This window comes from Myxocyprinus asiaticus, chromosome 30 (genome assembly GCF_019703515.2).
Source record: "Myxocyprinus asiaticus isolate MX2 ecotype Aquarium Trade chromosome 30, UBuf_Myxa_2, whole genome shotgun sequence".
In the NCBI taxonomy this organism is placed as follows: Eukaryota; Metazoa; Chordata; class Actinopteri; order Cypriniformes; family Catostomidae; genus Myxocyprinus; species Myxocyprinus asiaticus.
The window spans coordinates 43,928,031-43,949,534 of NC_059373.1; the positions used below are offsets into that span (position 1 = coordinate 43,928,031).

At 38.6% G+C, this 21,504-nt stretch overlaps 1 long non-coding RNA gene and 5 other non-coding genes across 6 annotated transcripts; all 6 read right to left on the reverse strand.

The window, feature by feature from the left end:
- Nucleotides 1-41: 41 nt before the first annotated feature.
- LOC127421075 (uncharacterized) lies at nucleotides 42-21,440 on the reverse strand. Its single transcript, XR_007893926.1, has 6 exons — nucleotides 21,352-21,440; nucleotides 18,682-18,851; nucleotides 18,242-18,320; nucleotides 9,604-9,773; nucleotides 9,164-9,242; nucleotides 42-149 (listed from the first exon to the last, which is right to left on the reverse strand). It is a non-coding gene; the product is annotated as an uncharacterized LOC127421075 (long non-coding RNA).
- LOC127421681 (small nucleolar RNA SNORA3/SNORA45 family) lies at nucleotides 242-373 on the reverse strand. The gene has a single exon (XR_007894046.1). It is a non-coding gene; the product is annotated as a small nucleolar RNA SNORA3/SNORA45 family (small nucleolar RNA).
- On the reverse strand, nucleotides 9,357-9,488 carry LOC127421682 (small nucleolar RNA SNORA3/SNORA45 family). The gene has a single exon (XR_007894047.1). It is a non-coding gene; the product is annotated as a small nucleolar RNA SNORA3/SNORA45 family (small nucleolar RNA).
- Nucleotides 10,873-11,003, reverse strand: LOC127421679 (small nucleolar RNA SNORA3/SNORA45 family). Its single transcript, XR_007894044.1, has one exon. It is a non-coding gene; the product is annotated as a small nucleolar RNA SNORA3/SNORA45 family (small nucleolar RNA).
- On the reverse strand, nucleotides 18,435-18,566 carry LOC127421683 (small nucleolar RNA SNORA3/SNORA45 family). Its single transcript, XR_007894048.1, has one exon. It is a non-coding gene; the product is annotated as a small nucleolar RNA SNORA3/SNORA45 family (small nucleolar RNA).
- Nucleotides 19,952-20,082, reverse strand: LOC127421680 (small nucleolar RNA SNORA3/SNORA45 family). The gene has a single exon (XR_007894045.1). It is a non-coding gene; the product is annotated as a small nucleolar RNA SNORA3/SNORA45 family (small nucleolar RNA).
- Nucleotides 21,441-21,504: the final 64 nt, after the last annotated feature.

A 21,504-nucleotide genomic window follows, 5' to 3' on the forward strand; every position in this document is an offset into this window, starting at 1 on the left:
CCAGAGACAGTACACATACATCATGAATAAATGACAGTGGCGGAAGTAAATTAAGTAGATTTTATTTTTGTAAATGCACCAGATGTTTATCTGTAACTCTGTGTCTCTTCCCAGCATGTATTCTTGATGGCGTAAGAGTCAGATGATCTCTGAAACAACACAGTACAACAGTTATAAGTCCCCCAATACACACGCTGTATAAACTCAAAGTAAATAAGTTAAAAACAAGGTCATAACAGAAACATGTTTCTGAGCTGGTGATTGGCTGGGCAATGGAAAGCAGCAGCCAATGAATAAGCAGAGAGTTTTATTCTGCGAGTACTCTAGCACACCAGGACAATGAGTGATGTCAGGATGTGACTCTAGTCTCGCTTTAATCATCCACACAAATAATTATGGCGGCAAAATAACGAATAATACATGTTCCTCGTGCCATTACTACATTATGATTGTAAAGAAGCCCTTAAAGTCTAGGCCAGTGTTTCTCAATCCCCAGCAACGCACATTTCAGATGCCTCCATGTTTCTGCAGGTTTCATCGTTAAATTTAAGACTTTTTTAAAACACATTTGGATTTGTAACAAACTCTTAGAAATAAGTCATTTTGTATTTAAATGTCACGGGAGCATTATACAGTATATATATAAAAACATATTAGTACAGAAATACTCAAACCAGCCTGTCTGGCACCAACAATCATCCATGCGATTATCTAATCAGCCAATCATGTGGCAGCAGAGCAGTGCATAAAATCATACAGATACGGGTAAGGAGCTTCAGTTAATGTTCACATCAACCATCAGAATTGGGAAAAATGTGGCATGATTGTTGGTGCCAGATGGGCTGGTTTGAGTATTTCTGTAACTGCTGATCTCCTGGGATTTTCACACACAACTGTCTCTAGAATTTACTCAGAATGGTGCCAAAAACAAAAAACATGCAGTGAGCGGCAGTTCTGTGGATGGAAATGTCTTGTTGATGAGAGAGGTCAACAGAGAATGGCCAGACTGGTTCAAACTGACAAAGTCTATGGTAACTCAGATAATCGCTCTGTACAATTGTGGTGAGAAGAATGTCATCTCAGAATGCTATTGTGAGATGCGGGTTGGCGCTGTTTTGGCAGCACATGGGGGACCTACACAATATTAGGTAGGTGGTTTTAATGTGGCTAATCGGTGTATATAACTTCAGGCACTTTAACACTTTGAACTTCTAGAAAGTATTGTTAAAATATTATCCACACAATTGAATTGGTGTATGTACATGCATCAGAAGATTTGTCTTTATTTTTTCTTCAAGTCATGAAAATTTCCAGCAAATCTCAGCAAGTCTGTATTGCGTTTAATAGAACTCTGTGCTGGAAATGCAGCTGATGAAAATGACATTAACCTTTTTTTTTTTTTTCTTCATATAAAATGGCTGACTCCTTTGTCTTGCTATGGCTGATTTCATTGCTAACATTTTATGTATCCTTAATACACACAATTAAATATTTTTATACTGATTAATTTGGCAAAATCACAGATTGATTGGAAATGATGGCCAATAAAATCTTCAGCTCATAACTGATATTTCACTTGATTTTTCTTTGTTTGGTCTCATATTTCATCTCAAGCATGCTCTTCACTGTCACTTTTGTACACTTTATTAACAAGTACACTAACTTAAAAAAAAAAAAAAAAAAAAAACATTAGGGGTAAAATTGTTGTGCTGAAAATGTAACCACAACTGTGGGACAGTCGATTAAAAAATAAATAAAATTAAAAAAAAAAAAACTGATTGAAATCCTTTACACGTACTAAATATTGAAATGGTTTATTTCACTCTTTGTTTAAACTATCAGTTTTGCGAAATGCAATAATTTGTATATTTATAATGGATTTTCATTGTTCCAGAACCAGATTTTCAATATTAAACTAAGCTTACAAAGTCTACTTTCCACAGACCTACATTACTTTTTAATTGACTTTACAAACAATACAAAAGCATTGCACACCTCCCTTGGCAGGGTCAATGCCCGGTTGCATAAAGCACCTTAAGTTTTTCCCTTTAGTATAACACTTAAAGGGTGATTTCCCCTTATCTGAGGGAATGACTTGAGGGTGTGGCATTTAATCCCTTAGATGCTTCTCTTAGGTAAGGGAAACCGTTAAGGGTTTTACTACAGTGAACCAGGTTTTACCGTAATAAAATTCACGACATGTCTCTGCCAACTTTCAGAAGATCAGAAATGTCCCGCTCAACATTTGGGCAATTTTACCACATAGAAAATACTTAAAAATTAAAATAAAAACATATTATTCTATTAAAGTTACTGAGTATCATAATTAATGTGTAAATTGTCTGACCTCTTCTGAAGCAGCGCATAAGCGGCATTGTAACGTGTCCCCTGTTAGTTTTCACAGCACTTTCAGGATGTACCAGTCACAATCGTTTATGATTACTGCATAAATATTTTTTCAAATTCATTTTCTGGAGGAAACACAGGTAGATTTCCATTTGTATCTGAGGAACAATCTTTTGTGTACACATATTTCCTGTGTAAACATCCTTTCACATGGAGACCAATTAATGGAGGATTCTGCTTTTACAGCCGACCGGCAAGTGCCCTTTTGGGAAAGACACCTTTGAAAGACATTAAGATGCTTGTATAACTGTGCAGAGAACTGACTGCCATCCCAAATTAAGAATATTAGTGGTGGTCAGTAGGGGTGTAGGATATATATAAAAAGTTGCAATATATCGCAAATGAACTTGCGGTATGATTTGAACGCATCCATCTGTACAGTTTACATTGCGTAACCTTCAAATCTGTACTCCTGCAACAGTTTTTCTACCCCCAAAATGGTCTAAACTGGGTTCTCTCTATCACGAAAAATTAACCTGGGCACACTATACTCTTCAATTTCTTCATTTTTAGAAATCTTGAAACTCTTAACCTATACTTAAGGTGAAGTTTTCCTAACCCCAAGAAATATTTAGGAAAATGGCAGTGAAGGGGCTTTATGCAACACTTAACGGTTTTTAAGGGCGTACTTCAGAAAAAAATAAATACTTGAGGCAAATCGTACGTAGTGGTCGGCTGATATATCGTTGACGCTTATTCTGACTTTTTTTAACTATTGCCGTCGGACGATGATTTTTTTCTTGAGGGTGCTGAGAATCACCTGCTTGCACGTGAAGCAACTGAGACATGTAAACAACCAGTCAAGGTTCGTTTGGTGCGCGAACCAGCTGGCTGGTGTTTTTACAGACATTTTCAACCTTTCCCTCTCTGTCTGTAGTCCCCACATGCTTTAAAACATCCACCATTGTGCCTGTTCCAAAACAATCAAAAATAACTTGCTTAAATGACTGGCATCCTGTTGCTCTGACCCCCATCATCAGCAAATGCTTTGAGAGACTAATCAGAGATTACATCTGCTCTGTGCTGCCTCTCTCTCTAGACCCACTGCAGTTTGCTTACCACAACAACCGCTCCACTGATGATGCCATTGCATCTACACTACACACTGCTCTCTCCCACCTGGAAAAAAGGAACACTTATGTGAGAATGCTGTTTGTAGACTACAGCTCAGCATTCAACACCATAGTGCCCTCCAAGCTAGATGAGAAACTCCGGGCTCTGGGCTTAAACAGCTCGCTGTGCAGCTGGATCCTGGACTTCCTGTCAAACAGACGCCAGGTGGTTAGAATAGGCAGCAACATCTCCTCATCACTGACCCTCAACACTGGAGCCCCACAGGGCTGTGTTCTCAGCCCACTACTGTATTCCTTGTACACACATGACTGTGTGGCAACACATAGCTCCAATGCCATCATTAAGTTTGCTGATGACAAGTCGGTGGTAGGTCTGATCACTGACAATGATGAAACAGCCTACAGAGAGGAGGTGCACACCCTGACACACTGGTGTCAGGAGCACAACCTCTCCCTCAACGTCAGTAAGACAAAGGAGCTTGTGGTGGACTTCAGAAGAAAAGACAGAGAACACAGTCCCATCACCATCAATGGAGCACCGGTGGAGAGAGTCAGCAGCTTCAAGTTCCTGGGTGTCCACATCACTGAGGAACTCACATGGTCCGTCCACACTGAAGTCGTTGTGAAGAAGGCTCATCAGCGCCTCTTCTTCCTGAGACGGCTGAGGAAGTTTGGAATGAACCGCCACATCCTCACACGGTTCTACACCTGCGCTGTAGAGAGCATCCTGACTGGCTGTATCTCCGCCTGGTACGGCAATAGCACCGCCCACAACCGCAAAGCACTGCAAAGGGTGGTGCGAACTGCCAGACACATCATCGAAGGTGAGCTTCCCTCCCCCCAGGACATATATACCAGGCGGTGTGTGAAAAAAGCTCGGAGGGTCATCAGAGACTCCAGCCACCCGAGCCATGGGCTGTTCTTTCTGCTACCATCAGGCAGGCGGTATCGCAGCATCAGGACCCGCACCAGCCGAATCCATGATAGCTTCTTCCCCCAAGCAATCAGACTTCTGAACTCTTGATCTCCCACGATCAAAATACATCAGCACTGCACTTTATTACCCTTACTCTTATATCTCACACCGGACTGTCATAAATTATATTATTATTATATATATTCTCTCTTAACAACTGACTATCAACCGACAGCCTGAATGTCAATACAGTACAATACTGTACATTCTATATATACACGATATATACTTTTATATATTTTTATTTTTATTGAATAATGTGTAACTATATAGTGCGTATTGTATACTGTACAGTGTATGTTATTATTTGTATATTGTTGAGTGTAATTATGTGTATATCAGATGTTTAAATTGTGCTGTGTTAATTTGATGTTATTGTAAATTGGTATATGTCTCATCACTGTCACGACTGCTATGTTGATCGGAACTGCACCCAAGAATTTCACACACCATTGCACTTGTGTATATGGCTGTGTGACAATAAAGTGATTTGATTCGATTTTTTGTTGTTACGTGCCATCGTGTTACTACAATAATAGACCGGTGTGCAGCACAGTTCCCTCTAACTATTAACTGTCTTGTGAAATGATAAAAAGGCAAATATCAATAAAACTAATATCATATATACCATCTGTCTTGTGGAGTGCTCATTTATTTACCTCTAAAGCACGTATTCTATCAGCCAGAATCAAAAACTTCAGGATCAGGATCAAAAGTTCCTATCATTCACAAATCATGATGGTCACTCAGTGACAATCCAAGCAGGCAATCCAGGCCGTTTAAATCGTCAGGAGATTGAGGCTCGCGCTGGAGCCGCACGCACGTGTGAGTGCAACTTCAAGGCTGCGTCTGAAACCAGGAAAAAGCTGCCACAGAGGCTATATACAGAGGCACGATGAAAATAAGGTGCTTTTCAAACTGTTCAGAGACCAGTTTTCTTAAGAGTTCCATTCATTCAAAACAGATATCAGTTAAGCCATTAACTGATTAGACAGCAAGGTAGCAAGTCAGCTGCCTACAATTTTGGATGCAGCCCAAGGTAAAAGCATGTCACGTGCGCTATAATTAAATGTCTTATTCACTACGCACTGTATGTACAATTGGTTTGATTCTGTATTTTTTTCAGAAAATGCGATTGCTGACGTGGACATGCCATCCATGGTTGCTGGACTACTGTGTAGCATTTCTTCCTTATTCCTAATATATTCATTTCTTCATGTGCAAATAAATTACTAAAATTTGAAGACTAAACAGAAATCAGAAGAAACTGCCATCTACCATTAAAAATACAATATTTTTTATTTTTGTATGAAATTGAGTAAATATAGTGCTAAATAAGAGTTTATTTATTTTTAGCAATTTTATGTTTGTTATTTACTATATTAAACTGTGTGATATATTGGCATTGTATTGGTCTATAGGACACCCTGTTCTCTGAATATTGGCATCGGCCATTAAAAACCCCATATCAGTCGACCACTAATCGTAAGGGATTGTGACATTTTACCTATAAAAACTCTTCTTTTTTTTTTCTCCCCAATTTGGAATGCCCAATTCCCAATGTGCTGCAAGTCTTCGTTGTGGTGTAGTGACTCACCTCAATCCAGGTGGCGGAGGACGAATCTCAGTTGTCTCCACGTCTGAGACCGTCAATCCGCGCATCTTATCACGTGGCTTGTTGAGCACGTTACCACGGAGACCTAGCGTGTAAAGGCTTCACACTATTCTCCGCGGCATCCACGCACAACTCACCACGTGCCCCACCAAGAGTAAGAACCACATTATAGCGACCACGAGGAGGTTAACCCAACGTGACTCTACCCACCCTAGCAACCGGGCCAATTGGTTGCTTAGGAAGCCTGACTGGAGTCACTCAGCATGCCCTGACTCTAACTCTTGACTCCAGGTGTGGTAGTCATTGTCTTTACTTGATGAGCTACCCAGACCCCTATAAAAACTTTTAAGTAACACTTAAGGGTTATTTCCTGCAACACCCTTAAGTTTAAGGAAAACTTCAGGGTGATCTGAAGGGAAAATTACACTTCAGATTCTTTATGCAACCGGGCACAGAAATTAACCACGGCTCTAGGCAAAAACGCCCCCAAAATGACAAATGCGGCAGAAACCTTTGAGCAAAAACTACCGTAGAAGTGAATTCAAGTGAAGTGACGTTTGACATGGAAGCTTTGAAGCTTTCACATTCAAGCTACATTTCACATTGAAGCACTGTATTGGGGGGTATTTGGGGGAAAACCATGTGAAATAAAATATTGAAATTTTCCGTTCAGTCCAGTTTTTGACAATAAACACTGAGGGTAAACATTTTGTAACATGTTGACATTCATTTTTATTCATAAAGGACAACTTGGCTGTTGTTCTTTTATTATTTAATTTTGTTTCACGAACAAAGCAAGTTAACACGAATGAGGGCTCAGTAGGGTACAACACCAAATATTTGTGTGAAAATATTAGTTAAAATGTGGATTAATAACTTTTTATGCTGGGAAAAATCACTATATGCATATTTAAGCAGCCTATGAACTTTGACATTTATTTTCCACAAATTTTTGTATTTAAAAAAATTTTTAAAACGTAAAAAAAGGTTAACATTGATAAAACCAATGCCATGAAATCAAGGTACAAACATTCTTTTTTAATTATTTAAATTATTATCATTTTGTCACTTGTTCAGCCTTGCACCAATTCTTTTATTAAAAAGAAGTACAACATAGTCATAAAAGTGGTGTACCAGATGAAAGGGACAAGGATTTTTTTCAGGCAATTGACAATTTCAAATATATTTTCTAAAAAATTAGCAAAACAGTCAAGACATTTCATATCATTAAAGTTTAGGTTATAGAATTATACCTTTTTAAATTTTTCTTCCCCCACTATTTGAAAGCTTTTTCATGACTAAAAAAGTCAAGGGACACTTTACAGGGGCAGTGGTAGCTCAGCGGTTAAGGCTCTGGGTTACTGATCACCCTGCACTCTGACCCCAGCCTAGCTGGGATATGTGAAAAAAAAGAATTTCACTGTATATGTGCAAATGTATAATATGTGATAAATAAATACAATTATAAATTAATTAATTACACAAGGAGGTGCTAGACAACTCTCAAACTGAATCCTCCACTGATCTGCATTCAAATCTAATTTTTTCACTCTGGAGAGTCATTTTTAATTAAAACTGATTCATACTTGTGAAATCCGCCACAGCAGTATCTATAAAACATGTTTTTAAATCATCCAGTAACAATTAATTGTGATTGGCCCATTCTGAACAGTGCAGCCAAAAGTAACAGGTGCCACGTGACAGCGCCGTCTAAGTGCTGCTTCAGCAGTGGTTTAGTCGTCTGCCATCGTGTTTTTCTGAAAATAGATACATTTCATTTATTAAATGATTTAAGCAGTGTATTTTACGATTTTCTATAATTCAAGAACTTAAGCACCTCTTGGTAAAAATGGCTATTTGCAAGGGTTTTCCAGGACTTACATCTGAAAAAGCCAAATTCAAGCACGAACCCTGTTTGTATGTTGAGTTTATAGGCAACAGCCATACTTCAACTGATTGCTTCTAAATGAAGTAATCATGTGAATGCAAAGACTAGCAGAGGACTTCTGAAGCAGGTCAGCTTTGATAAATATGTAAGATTAAATAAAGTGCTATGATTTGATATATCATTCATGTCTATAGCATAAATGGTGCAGGACCAAGCATGTGATCGGCTAAGCACAAAAACGCAAGAAAATGTACCGAGCAAATTCAAGGCAGTGACTATCAACATTAGTTAACACTTAAAACCACTTCTACAGCATTTATTAATCTTTGTTAATGTTTAACATATTAATTTTTAATCAAATGTTGTATGTTAACATGAATGCACTATGAACTAACAATGAACATTTTTATATAACCATTATTAAAAAAAGATAATAAATGCTGTAAAATACTGTTCATTGTTAGTTCATGATACTTTAATATTATTAGTATTAACAAATAAAACCTCATTGTAAAGTGTTAACAATAATTCTTGACAAACACATAGCTATTGTTGATCAGCACAAAACCAACCAAACAGAGCGCAGAAGTTATAAATCTACAGCCAACATTTAGGAAGGCATCATTTTGACAAGCTTCGTGATTTGGATTGTAATATGACAAACACTGGGTCATCTCATAATGCTGCTATCATCTCAGTGTTTTCCCGCACATAGCCGCTAGATGGCGCCATTAGCTCATACAGTGCTGACTGAAGCAGATAATGCAGGCTGTTAAACGCAGACATGGCATGCAAAGCCTTGTCTGTCTGTATGCGTGATGCTGAAGCTGTGAAGTTTGAGCAAGTGAAGATGTTCCGAGGGAAGTTGAATGACACTTGTTTAGGTGAAAAATGCTGACAGAGAATGCACTGGATAGGACACTGTCGATAACATGAACCCCCGATGAAATATTAACACCCCTCCCCTTTATTTATTTTTTTTAACTGATTTACACAATTCATGAGGGTCATTTTTAGGTCAGAAAAAATGGAATTCCAGATTAATCCGGAAGAATCACATCCCTGAGGATGTTACAAACTGAAGTTAAATCCTCACTGTTACATGTTTGTTTAGATGAGCAGTAGCAGTAGCTTGTCTTAGGAAAGTCACTAATTCTCTACTAGCATTTAAATTCAGTGTCCATTTCACACTTGTGAGTTGGTACCTGGTTGACTCTGGAGGGGAAACATCCACAGCCGTCTCCTGACCGTACCAGCACAACCATCATCATGATCACAAAACACCTGCAGTCAGTTCAGACATGAACAGCAAAACAGCATGTTTGAAGTCAACAAAGCAATTGTTTTTTAGTTTCTAGAAATACATTAAATGGTAAAAATAAATAAAATGAATGGGATATTTGTTTCTGAGCTGGTGATTAGCTGAGAAATGGAAAGCAGCAGCCAATGAATAAGCAGAGAGTTTTATTCTGCGAGTACTCTAGCACACCAGGACAATGAGTGATGTCAGGATGTGACTCTAGTCTCGCTCATTAAAAATGGGACTTTCTACAACCATAATAATTTAACTGTCAAACTACTGAGTACAACTAAGTATCCAGTAAGAAATGAATGTATATTTGAATAAGAAACACAAACTGGATACCATTAGTGTCTCTCTCAGTGAGGATGGATGACTTCAAACGAATTTGTTGTTGCACACGGTCATCACTTTCTTGCCATTATCATCACTGGTAAGATGTTCAGGACTTTACAGAAATACTTAGTGACCAGCACAATGGGGAAGGTACTTGACATTCTTCACTTCATGTAATCCTGAAAGAAGGGAAGATTAAAACTAATTGGTCCACACACACAAACAAAGCAAAAATCAGTTTAGAGAAAATAAAATAAGGTTCTACACTATAAAAAAAGAATACTTAAAGGAATATTCCAGGTTCAGTACAAGTTAAGCTCAATCGACAGCATTTATGGCATAATGTTGATAACCACAAAAATTAATATCGACTTGTTCCACCTTTGACCAGGACATCTCTTCATGAGATTCACCCTTTAACACTCCCAAAAAATGACACACTTCACCTTTAAGTTCAATTGTGTATTAAGTTTTAACCAGTCTAAAAGGTTGTGTCAAAGAGACCAGGGCTGCGTTCCACTGCACTCCCTCCCCTCGCTAACTTCCCTCCATCGCATGGACTCAGATGTATCTCATTGTTTACACTGTGCGAGTGCCCACTACCGGAGGAACCCGTGCAATGGAACAGATGAAACTCTTGACCACTTGGAGCTCGTTATCGCTCTTGCAATAGGACTGATGTCATTTTGTGGAATTATTTGGTGATTTTTTGCACCTGAGAAAACAACGTCATCAGAGATTGATGCATTCACAGGTTCAGCTAAAGTTTAGTTGTAATTTTAGATGCTTATGTATATATACTGTATATTACCTTTTTATTAGAAGTTATTTTTTGAAAGGATTAATCAAGTTTTATATAAACAAAAAAAGGTAACATTGCAATTGACTGTGTGAGTTTAAGGTAGTTACAAGTTTAATGCTGTTAAATCTCAATAGAACTCTTATAAACTGCTTATTTGACCTAACTTCACTTCCATCATACATTAGAGTTGTGTGGGGTGGGTGCTGATGAAGCGCGATCTGCTGTGATCTCAATCGAGTTGCAATGTGGGATATGGAGTTGCCTAAACATCAGAGTAGGCTCGCTCGCTCCCTCTCTCAAAATCGAGGGGTTGAGGGTCTGTCAGCAGATACTTCACTCGCCCACTTAATGAAATGGAACAGACTTCCAAAATGGCATTGAGGATTCCCAGAGGGGAAGTGCTTAGGGAAGTTAGCGAGTGGAATGGATGTTTAAAGTGAAGTGGAATGCAGCCGTGTAGTAGGCCAAACCGTGTGCCATGTTTCTGAGCTGGTGATTGGCTGGGCAATGGAAAGCAGCAGCCAATGAATAAGCAGAGAGTTTATTATGCGAGTACTCTAGCACACCAGGACAATGAGTGATGTCAGGATGTGACTCTAGTCTCGCTTAATATAGAAAAACAGAACTGTAAAGAGACATTATGGGCACTGGAAAGCAGTGAGGGTGGAGACCAGGAGAAGGTCTTGTGACTTGAAGAAAGATCTCATTAATCTGAACAAAAAACATGAACTCTGGAGCTGAGGAAAGACAAGAGAAGAACACTCAAAAACATTTGACGAAACATGTACAAAAAAGATGTACATGACACAATACATTCACATACATTCATACAGAAATGTATTTGATTTAAGTTTTTCGTTTTTTAAATCAATTTAATTTTCAATGCAAAATCACTAAAGCAAGAATATTCACTCATCCCTCAGCCCAGGGGTTGCCGATGTAATTGGATATTGCGATATATATATATATATATATATATATATATATATATATATTTCTCACAGTTCAGTTTGTATCACAGTTTTAGGGTCACGGTTTCAGTACAGTTCGGTATTTGCAAATGTACAGAATTTTTTTTTAATGCCAAATCCAAAGAAAGAATACTCTATTTGATAACAAACACTTCAACAGGTTTGCCCTGAATAAAAATCATTGTTTTACAATAACCATAGTTTAACTATAGTATTTGTAGTAAAAACATAGTAACCACAAAATCAACATGGTTACTGTCATGTTTACAACATAATCATGGTTACTATTCAGAAACTACAGTACTACTGTTGTAAAACCATGGTTAATTGTATCAAAACCATGCTTTTTTCAAAGAAAGCTATGGTGACAGCAGTCATGGTTACTACTATATTACTACAGTAAAACCATGGTTCATTTTCACTGGGTCTTTAACTAAAAAACCCTTTTCTCTAATAAATCAACATTTTAACTTGATACCTGCAATATTATGCTACATGCATCGACAAAGTGCATTTCAAACTCTACTGCACATACATTCAATATTCAGAATCTGTACATCACTATAGAAGGAACTTTGCTATTAAAATGGATACGAGGGATGTTGTGACGCAGATTGGGTGTTTAAATCATACGTGGAAATCCTACATCTTCCTCAACGGAGTAGGGAAACATATCGCTGGCAATAACACCCCAATCGCTTTATGGTTTTAAGCTTGTTTAAAAATGGAAGGGAGTGTGTGCAGTTTCGGCTCATCTGCGGTTCTGTGTGCGCTAACTTTCCCCAGTGATTTAGGCGTAAATGATTACGTCACTGTATTACCAGTACACGGCACTCATGTCGAGCAATGTCTGCAAGCAGTGCCTGTTTTGTAAATGTTTTTGACCATTGCTGTTGTAACTGACTGTAAAAAGAAAATGTTCCCAGACAGGAGACCTGAATAACGCAGGGGGCTTCTCTATCAGCAGCTTGTTTACTCCACTTGCCATTTTGAACTACACTCAACACTTGCAGAACAATGATGTCATCAAGTTGACCCATGTGAAACACAGGCAGAGCGTATCTATTTATAGATCCATTCAGGTGCATTAGGAGGTTGTAACTGTGCGTGTCTAGTTGACGCTTTATGTTCTTCACAAAACACTGTGCTCCAGATGAGTCATTAAACGTGAGGTGACCCGCGGTGTCAATGCTTCCCGAATCATGGATTCGTCTAGACTGAACATTTTTAAATGTTTTATGATTATACAGACAAACGGTTCGATAGTTGTGAAGATAAATTTCACTAACACTGGAATTGCAGCTAGCGATTTTTTTTTTCTATATGCACAATTACAACAGAACCAAGAGCATGATATTGCAACACAATCCCCCCCACCCACCCAACAGATTACAAAAAAAGGGGGGTTAGGGGGGGATCAATAACATATCATTGCTGTTTATAGTCCATTAAAACTTGTATACATCCAGATGAACCAGAGTATCTTAATACATGTGAACAAGGAGGAAAACATCACATAATTAGTCTCCAAACCTCCGTCCCCCTATCCAATCCAACATTGCTGAGTCAACCCAGTTCAGGAATGGTTTCCAAACTCTAAACAAGTGACCCTCCCTCTGATGTACCACTCCCGCCAGTCTTTCCAGAGATAGATATTGCAATACAACTTCTAACCACATAGATACAGTTGGGTTTTGATCGGAGATCCAAAGTTTTATGAGTCTGTCTAGCTGCATGCAATAATACCTGCACCAGTTTAGATTAATCCGCAGTGCCAGCTTTAAGAGCCAATATACAATGCAAAGATGTGAGCTCAATAGGATGACCAAACATCTTAACTATCTCTAAAATAATTTCTGCCCAAAACTTCTGGACCTCCGGACATTCCCAGAACATGTGCACATAAGTACCCAAACCTGTACCACATTTGAGACATAGTGGTGAAAAGTTACCTACTTTACTCATTATCACAGGTGTCCAGTGCATCCTGTGTAAAATTCTGAATTGGGTCCCTCTATCTTTATTACTGGTGAGGATATGTTGAGAATTCTCCAGTTCTGATCTCCACATAGAGTCATCAATTTCCACAGCTATATCATGATGCTATTGTCTTCTAACTGCATCTGCCGCACTGGGAAGGTTTTTATAGAAAGTAGAATATGCTGAGGAAACAAACCGAATAGCAGGGGGTTTTGTTAAAAGGTCTTCCAAAAAGTTATCGCAAGGGGTTAATTTGGTCAAATGTTTTGATAGAAAATCCCTAATTTTTAAATACCTAACAGATGGGAATTTGGGACAGCATATTTCTCCTTAATAGAATGAAACGACAGCATAATTTTTCCATCTAAAAGCTTTAAAATTGTTATACCTCTATTATGCCAGATCTTAAGTGCCTTATCCTGCAAAGCCAGAAGAAAATCTGGGTTAAGAAATATTGGGGCTAAGAGGGAAAAGTGCTTATTCAACTTAAAACATGTCTTTATATTGTTCCACATGGATAATGCATGAAAAACCATAAAGTTGTCTTAGACAGTTTAACTGATTTAAAATTGATGAATGGCAAGTATTTCAGGGACAGAGGACCAGAATCAGCTCCTTCAAGATCAAGCCACGTATTGACAATCTTCTTTACACCACTCAGCAGTATATCTCATCTGAGCTGCCCAATAATAGAAACGGACATTGGGAACTGTAAGACCCCCTATTTCATAGGGCCGCTGGAGTTTGCTGATCTTCATTCTTATTTTCTTACACCTCCAGATAAATGTTGTGAACATTTTATCAATATCGCAAAAAGTCCTATTAGGAATTGAATTTGGGAGCAATTGTAGAGGATAGAGAAGTCTTGGAAGAACATTCATTTTTAAAATACTGATTTGTCCCAACCAAGAAACAGGTACACTGTTCCACCTTTGTAAGTCATTTCTAACATTCTTTAATATATTATGGAGATTTAGATTAACAAGTTCAGTTAGATTAGGAGAAATCTTAAATCCTAGATGCACAATCCCTTTTGGTGCCCATTTAAAAGGAAACTCAAATGGGGGAGAACAGTCTATATGCATCTCAATAGACATTGCCTCTGTCTTTGACAAATAACCTTGTACCCAGAGATGCGTCCAAAATCAATTAGTGCTTGTGTTAGGACCGGAATAGAAATCTCCGGTTTGGTTAGGTATCAAACAATATCATCAGCATATAACGACATCTTATGTTGTTAATCATTTAGAGTAAATCCTGAAATTAAGTTGTTGTTTCTAATAAACTCTGCAAGGGGCTCAACTGCTAGGGCGAACAACAGTGGTGACAATGGGCACCCCTGCCGAGCACCTCTTTCCAGATGAAAATAAGGGGAGGCAAAACCATTAGTCAGAATTGACGCCTTCGGAGAACAATACAACAATTTCACCCAATTCACGAATGCATCTCCCAGATTGAACTGCCGTAAAGTATAATACAGATAGGACCATTCAACCTGGTCAAATGCTTTTTCCGCATCTAAAGCTACTATCATACCTTTTAAATTCCTTCTTTTAGCATAAATGTATCACATTTAAGAGTCGTCTTACATTATTAAATGAGTTCCTGTTCTTAATGAATCCAGTTTGATCCGGTTTTGCCAAGGAGGGGAGAATCAGTTCTAATCTACATGCCAAAACATTTGCCAACATTTTAGTATCGACATTTAGCAATGAAAGTGGGCGATAAGAAGCAGGGTCCTCAGGATCCTTGTTCTTTTTTATAATTAATTTGCCTGGTATAAACTCTCTGGCAGACTGTATAACTCAGAAAATGAAAAGATCCTATTTTACAATTGTCTAGTAAACCCATGATTTGGGGGGGGGGGGGGGGCAAAAAAATAATAAATTCTACAATAAGAATTATGAGGGTGTGAATAAAAAGTAAAAAGTCTTTATCTAAGGGGTATAGTGTGTGCCAGATATCAACCAAGTTTATATCTTTTAGCATGTCTTTTACCAGCTCTATATTGGAATTGGCGTTTGGGTTACTTCCTCTGGCAGTTTGTTGTGCAAGCGATCTGTCTAACAAGTTATTCATTAAGCAATTGAAGGCTCCCCCTACAATAGTTAAGTAACACAAATATTCCCCAAGCACTGTTGCTAAATGTGGCCAAAATGTATTAGACTTAGAATTTGGAGCATAAACATTCATCAAAGTTATTTTTCCCCCAGAATAGTACCATGAATCAAGACAAACCTTCCATCACTGTCCTTTTCGCACCTTATTAATGTGAATGGCCACTACGGTGTATTAATATGGCTACTCCTCTACTGTTGGATGAATAGGAAGAATAATGTACCTGGCCGACACATTCTCTCAACTTTTCAAGTTCTATATCAGTCAAGTGCATCTGTACATTCTCCTTCATATAATTCAAGAGTTTTTTTTCCGTTTGATTACATGGTTAACTCCTTTTACATTCCAAGAACAGATTTTAATAGAAGACAGTCATATTGGTTCAAATTTGAAAAGTATATACTCATCTGGTTTGACGTGTTCGTTCTCAGCTGTTATAATGTTGGAAAAAATATGCCCCAAAACTGAACAAAACCCCAAGAACATTAAGAACAAAATGAAATGATTAACTTGATGAAATGATTAGCTGACAGACAGCCTTCTCCTTGCCCAAACACTCACTAACATTGATTAAGCAACAAGGATAGAAACTTGAACTCCCCAAACCCAAGACCTCATTTCCTGTCAATAAAGTCCATGAATATGCCATGCATTATGTAGATTAATCCCCGGGTGAACTTGAAGGCAATTTGTTGAGGAATTCAGCCACAGCATCTGGAGACTTGAAACATTTTGTGCGCCCTTGGTGAGAAATCCTCAAAGTTGCAGGATACATCACTGCGTATGTAATGCCAAGCTCGTTTAGCCTATTCTTCACCTCGCCGAACTCTCGTCTTTTAGACTGAACACCCACAGTGAAATCCTCGAAGATGTGAATTCAAGCGTCTTTGAACATGAGCCACTGTAATTGTCTTGCTTTCTGCATTATAACATGTTTATCCTCTAAGTGATGCAGACGAATGTAGACCACCCTCGGCTTGCTACCTTCGTCTGTGTGACGCTGTGCCGGACTGCGGTGTGCGCAATCAATCTAGACTCTGACTGGGAAAGTCTTTCTGATTTCTCCCCTCCGTACCCTTGGGAAGGCCAACAATTTTAATATTGCAGTGCTGTGATCTATTCTCTTGATCTTCGAGTCTTTCGAGAGCAGACTTTAGGCAGCTTTCTATTATGGCTAAACGTTCATTCATATAAATCTTCATTATCCGAGATCCGTTTCTCGGTTTCACCAAGCCTTTTCTCCGTTGAGGTGATCTTCTCGCATATAGCATTAATGGACAGTTCATCTATTTTCTGATCCAAGGAAGGTTTTATATTGTCAATCACCCCATCACTGATTCTCGCTATTAGTGCATCCACATCACTAGCCGACACCATGCTACGTAGTGCTCGTGCCGGTTGTTTAGCTGGCGTCTTCTTTTTCGGTTTTGAATGGAGAGTTCTCTTGTTACACTGTGATAAAGACCACAAGTCAGACAGGGACATTCTCAAGAAGCGGTTTTAGCATTTGTTTCAGTTAATCGGGCATAATTATCCAGGCTTCGCCAAAAAAGATTGGGGAGCTCGGCCGTCCCACTGTTACTCCTTGCAGTGCATCACGTGACCCCCCCCCCCAGCTAGCGATTTTTAACGTGTCAGCAAATGTGGCAACGGACCAAACCTGTTTTACATCCAACCATTTTATTTCTCTTGATGAATTAAAATAAACCTGTCTGACTTGAATGAAGTCCTGATGCTGAAAATCATGAGCCTCCGTCTCGAGCACTCTCAACAAAGTGTGCGCGTGACGCAGAAGCTGTGAAGTTTGAGCAAGTGAAGATGTTCCGAGGGAAGTTGAATGACACCTGTTTAGGTGAAAAATGCTGACAGAGAATGCACTGAATAGGACATTGTCGATAACATGAAACCCCGATGAAATATTAACACCCCTCCCCTTTATTTTTTTTTAACTGATTTACACAATTCATGAGGGTCACATTTTTAGGTCGGAAAAAATGGAATTCCAGATTAATCCGGAAGAATCACATCCCTGAGGACGAGTTACAAACTTAAGTTAAATCCTCACTGTTACGTGTTTGTTTAGATGTGTGTGCCCACAACCGGAGGAACCCGTGCAATGGAACAGATGAAACTCTTGACCACTTGGAGCTCGTTATCGCTCTTGCAATAGGACTGATGTCATTTTGTGGAATTATTTGGTGATTTTTTGCACCTGAGAAAACAACGTCATCAGAGATTGATGCATTCACAGGTTCAGCTAAAGTTTAGTTGTAATTTTAGATGCTTATGTATATATACTGTATATTACCTTTTTATTAGAAGTTATTTTTAGAAAGGATTAATCAAGTTTTATATAAACAAAAAAAGGTAACATTGCAATTGACTGTGTGAGTTTAAGGTAGTTACAAGTTTAATGCTGTTAAATCTCAATAGAACTCTTATAAACTGCTTATTTGACCTAACTTCACTTCCATCATACATTAGAGTTGTGTGGGGTGGGTGCTGATGAAGCGCGATCTGCTGTGATCTCAATCGAGTTGCAATGTGGGATATGGAGTTGCCTAAACATCAGAGTAGGCTCGCTCGCTCCCTCTCTCAAAATCGAGGGATTGAGTGTCTGTCATCACATCCCTGAGGACGAGTTACAAACTGAAGTTAAATCCTCACTGTTACATGTTTGTTTAGATGAGCAGTAGCAGTAGCTTGTCTTAGGAAAGTCACTAATTCTCTACTAGCATTTAAATTCAGTGTCCATTTCACACTTGTGAGTTGGTACCTGGTTGACTCTGGAGGGGAAACATCCACAGCCGTCTCCTGACCGTACCAGCACAACCATCATCATGATCACAAAACACCTGCAGTCAGTTCAGACATGAACAGCAAAACAGCATGTTTGAAGTCAACAAAGCAGTTGTTTTTTAGTTTCTAGAAATACATTAAATGGTAAAAATAAATAAAATGAATGGGATATTTGTTTCTGAGCTGGTGATTAGCTGAGAAATGGAAAGCAGCAGCCAATGAATAAGCAGAGAGTTTTATTCTGCGAGTACTCTAGCACACCAGGACAATGAGTGATGTCAGGATGTGACTCTAGTCTCGCTCATTAAAAATGGGACTTTCTACAACCATAATAATTTAACTGTCAAACTACTGAGTACAACTAAGTATCCAGTAAGAAATGAATGTATATTTGAATAAGAAACACAAACTGGATACCATTAGTGTCTCTCTCAGTGAGGATGGATGACTTCAAACGAATTTGTTGTTGCACACGGTCATCACTTTCTTGCCATTATCATCACTGGTAAGATGTTCAGGACTTTACAGAAATACTTAGTGACCAGCACAATGGGGAAGGTACTTGACATTCTTCACTTCATGTAATCCTGAAAGAAGGGAAGATTAAAACTAATTGGTCCACACACACAAACAAAGCAAAAATCAGTTTAGAGAAAATAAAATAAGGTTCTACACTATAAAAAAAGAATACTTAAAGGAATATTCCGGGTTCAGTACAAGTTAAGCTCAATCGACAGCATTTATGGCATAATGTTGATAACCACAAAAATTAATGTCGACTTGTTCCACCTTTGACCAGGACATCTCTTCATGAGATTCACCCTTTAACACTCCCAAAAAATGACACACTTCACCTTTAAGTTCAATTGTGTATTAAGTTTTAACCAGTCTAAAAGGTTGTGTCAAAGAGACCAGGGCTGCGTTCCACTGCACTCCCTCCCCTCGCTAACTTCCCTCCATCGCATGGACTCAGATGTATCTCTTTGTTTACACTGTGCGAGTGCCCACTACCGGAGGAACCCGTGCAATGGAACAGATGAAACTCTTGACCACTTGGAGCTCGTTATCGCTCTTGCAATAGGACTGATGTCATTTTGTGGAATTATTTGGTGATTTTTTGCACCTGAGAAAACAACGTCATCAGAGATTGATGCATTCACAGGTTCAGCTAAAGTTTAGTTGTAATTTTAGATGCTTATGTATATATACTGTATATTACCTTTTTATTAGAAGTTATTTTTAGAAAGGATTAATCAAGTTTTATATAAACAAAAAAAAGGTAACATTGCAATTGACTGTGTGAGTTTAAGGTAGCTACAAGTTTAATGCTGTTAAATCTCAATAGAACTCTTATAAACTGCTTATTTGACCTAACTTCACTTCCATCATACATTAGAGTTGTGTGGGGTGGGTGCTGATGAAGCGCGATCTGCTGTGATCTCAATCGAGTTGCAATGTGGGATATGGAGTTGCCTAAACATCAGAGTAGGCTCGCTCGCTCCCTCTCTCAAAATCGAGGGGTTGAGGGTCTGTCAGCAGATACTTCACTCGCCCACTTAATGAAATGGAACAGACTTCCAAAATGGCATTGAGGATTCCCAGAGGGGAAGTGCTTAGGGAAGTTAACGAGTGGAATGGATGTTTAAAGTGAAGTGGAATGCAGCTGTGTAGTAGGCCAAACCGTGTGCCATGTTTCTGAGCTGGTGATTGGCTGGGCAATGGAAAGCAGCAGCCAATGAATAAGCAGAGAGTTTATTATGCGAGTACTCTAGCACACCAGGACAATGAGTGATGTCAGGATGTGACTCTAGTCTCGCTTAAAGGAGCAAAATATAACATTGATATCAAGTGTTTAAAATGGGTACTGCAGTACAAATTCAAAATATTGGATTGAGTTGTCTCCCCCACCCCCTCCTCCCCAGACTGGAAGCTCACGTGGGTTGCCAGGTTAAGGACACGCAACAGGAACGAGCAAACTGACAATGGCAAGCGACGAGCCTTGTAAGTTGATCAGCTAATGTATATGTTTGCAAACTACAAACCAGCTCATGTGGATATTTTATAACTCTGTCAATGTTAGTTAGATGTATTGCTGGCTTACATGGCTGCAGCGTGCTGTGTTTTCCCGATAACTTGTTGCATCCCGGGGTGTCAAAATACTATTGGGAAATGGACAGTGGGCGAGATCACACAGGCCAAAACATAAACAGAAATTTCGGCCCAGAACGGACATTTCAAAGTAGAATACACTGGCTGTAGCATTGTTTTCTGAGAAGCCAGTATTCCAATTTAGCATGTTTCCTAAATCTCTGATAACATATGAGAATTTTATGCTTTAGTACACCAAATATTACATATTGCACTTTTAATATAGAAAAACAGAGCTGTAAAGAGACATTACAGGCACTGGAAAGCAATGAGGGTGGAGACCAGGAGAAAGTCTTGTGACTAAAGATATCATATAATTATTTAAAATATGATAGATTATTATCATTTTTATATAATTATTAGAATTCAACTTACTGAAAATGCTAAAAAAAAAAAAAAAAAAAAAAAAAAAGTTCTAGATACTTCTGGAATCACAAGTTAAGGAAATATCTTATAATAGATATATCTTATAATATATCTAATAGCCTACATGGGGGGGGGGGGGCGCCTTTGAATATTTTCTCCAACAATGGGGGGCCTTGGAGTGAAAAAAGTTGAGAACCACTGGTTTAGAGAACATCCTATAATAATCTACTATTTTACAACAGTAACAACTATTTTATTAAAGGAGAAACGTTTGTGGTGACTTGAAAAGTCAATTTAGTTAAAAACGCTTGAGCACATTCGTTAGTTAATTCTTAAAGTATTGAGCGCGCAGTGTTTAATACAGTGTTTTTTGTTGAAGTGTCTTTCATTCTTGCCATGTGGGGGAAATCGTGAACACATGGACAGATCATGTGCTAGTATCTGATCATCACGATCATCGCTCATGTTCCCATGTACAATAAGTACGGGTAGAATTTTAAATAAGCGTATACAAAATGGAATGTTTTATTTAAACGATGTTTCAAGATTTTTTTTTTTAGTTTCGTCACTTACATGGATCTGCTGCTGCTGCTGCTGCTGCTGCTGCTGCTACTGCACACCGCACCGCTCCAAGACAGAAAAGAACTTGCACACGTCATGCTCTCTGGTAGTACAGTTGGTGTTCGTGTTCTTCTTCTTTGGGCTTTTGGCGTATTCCGCACCTTA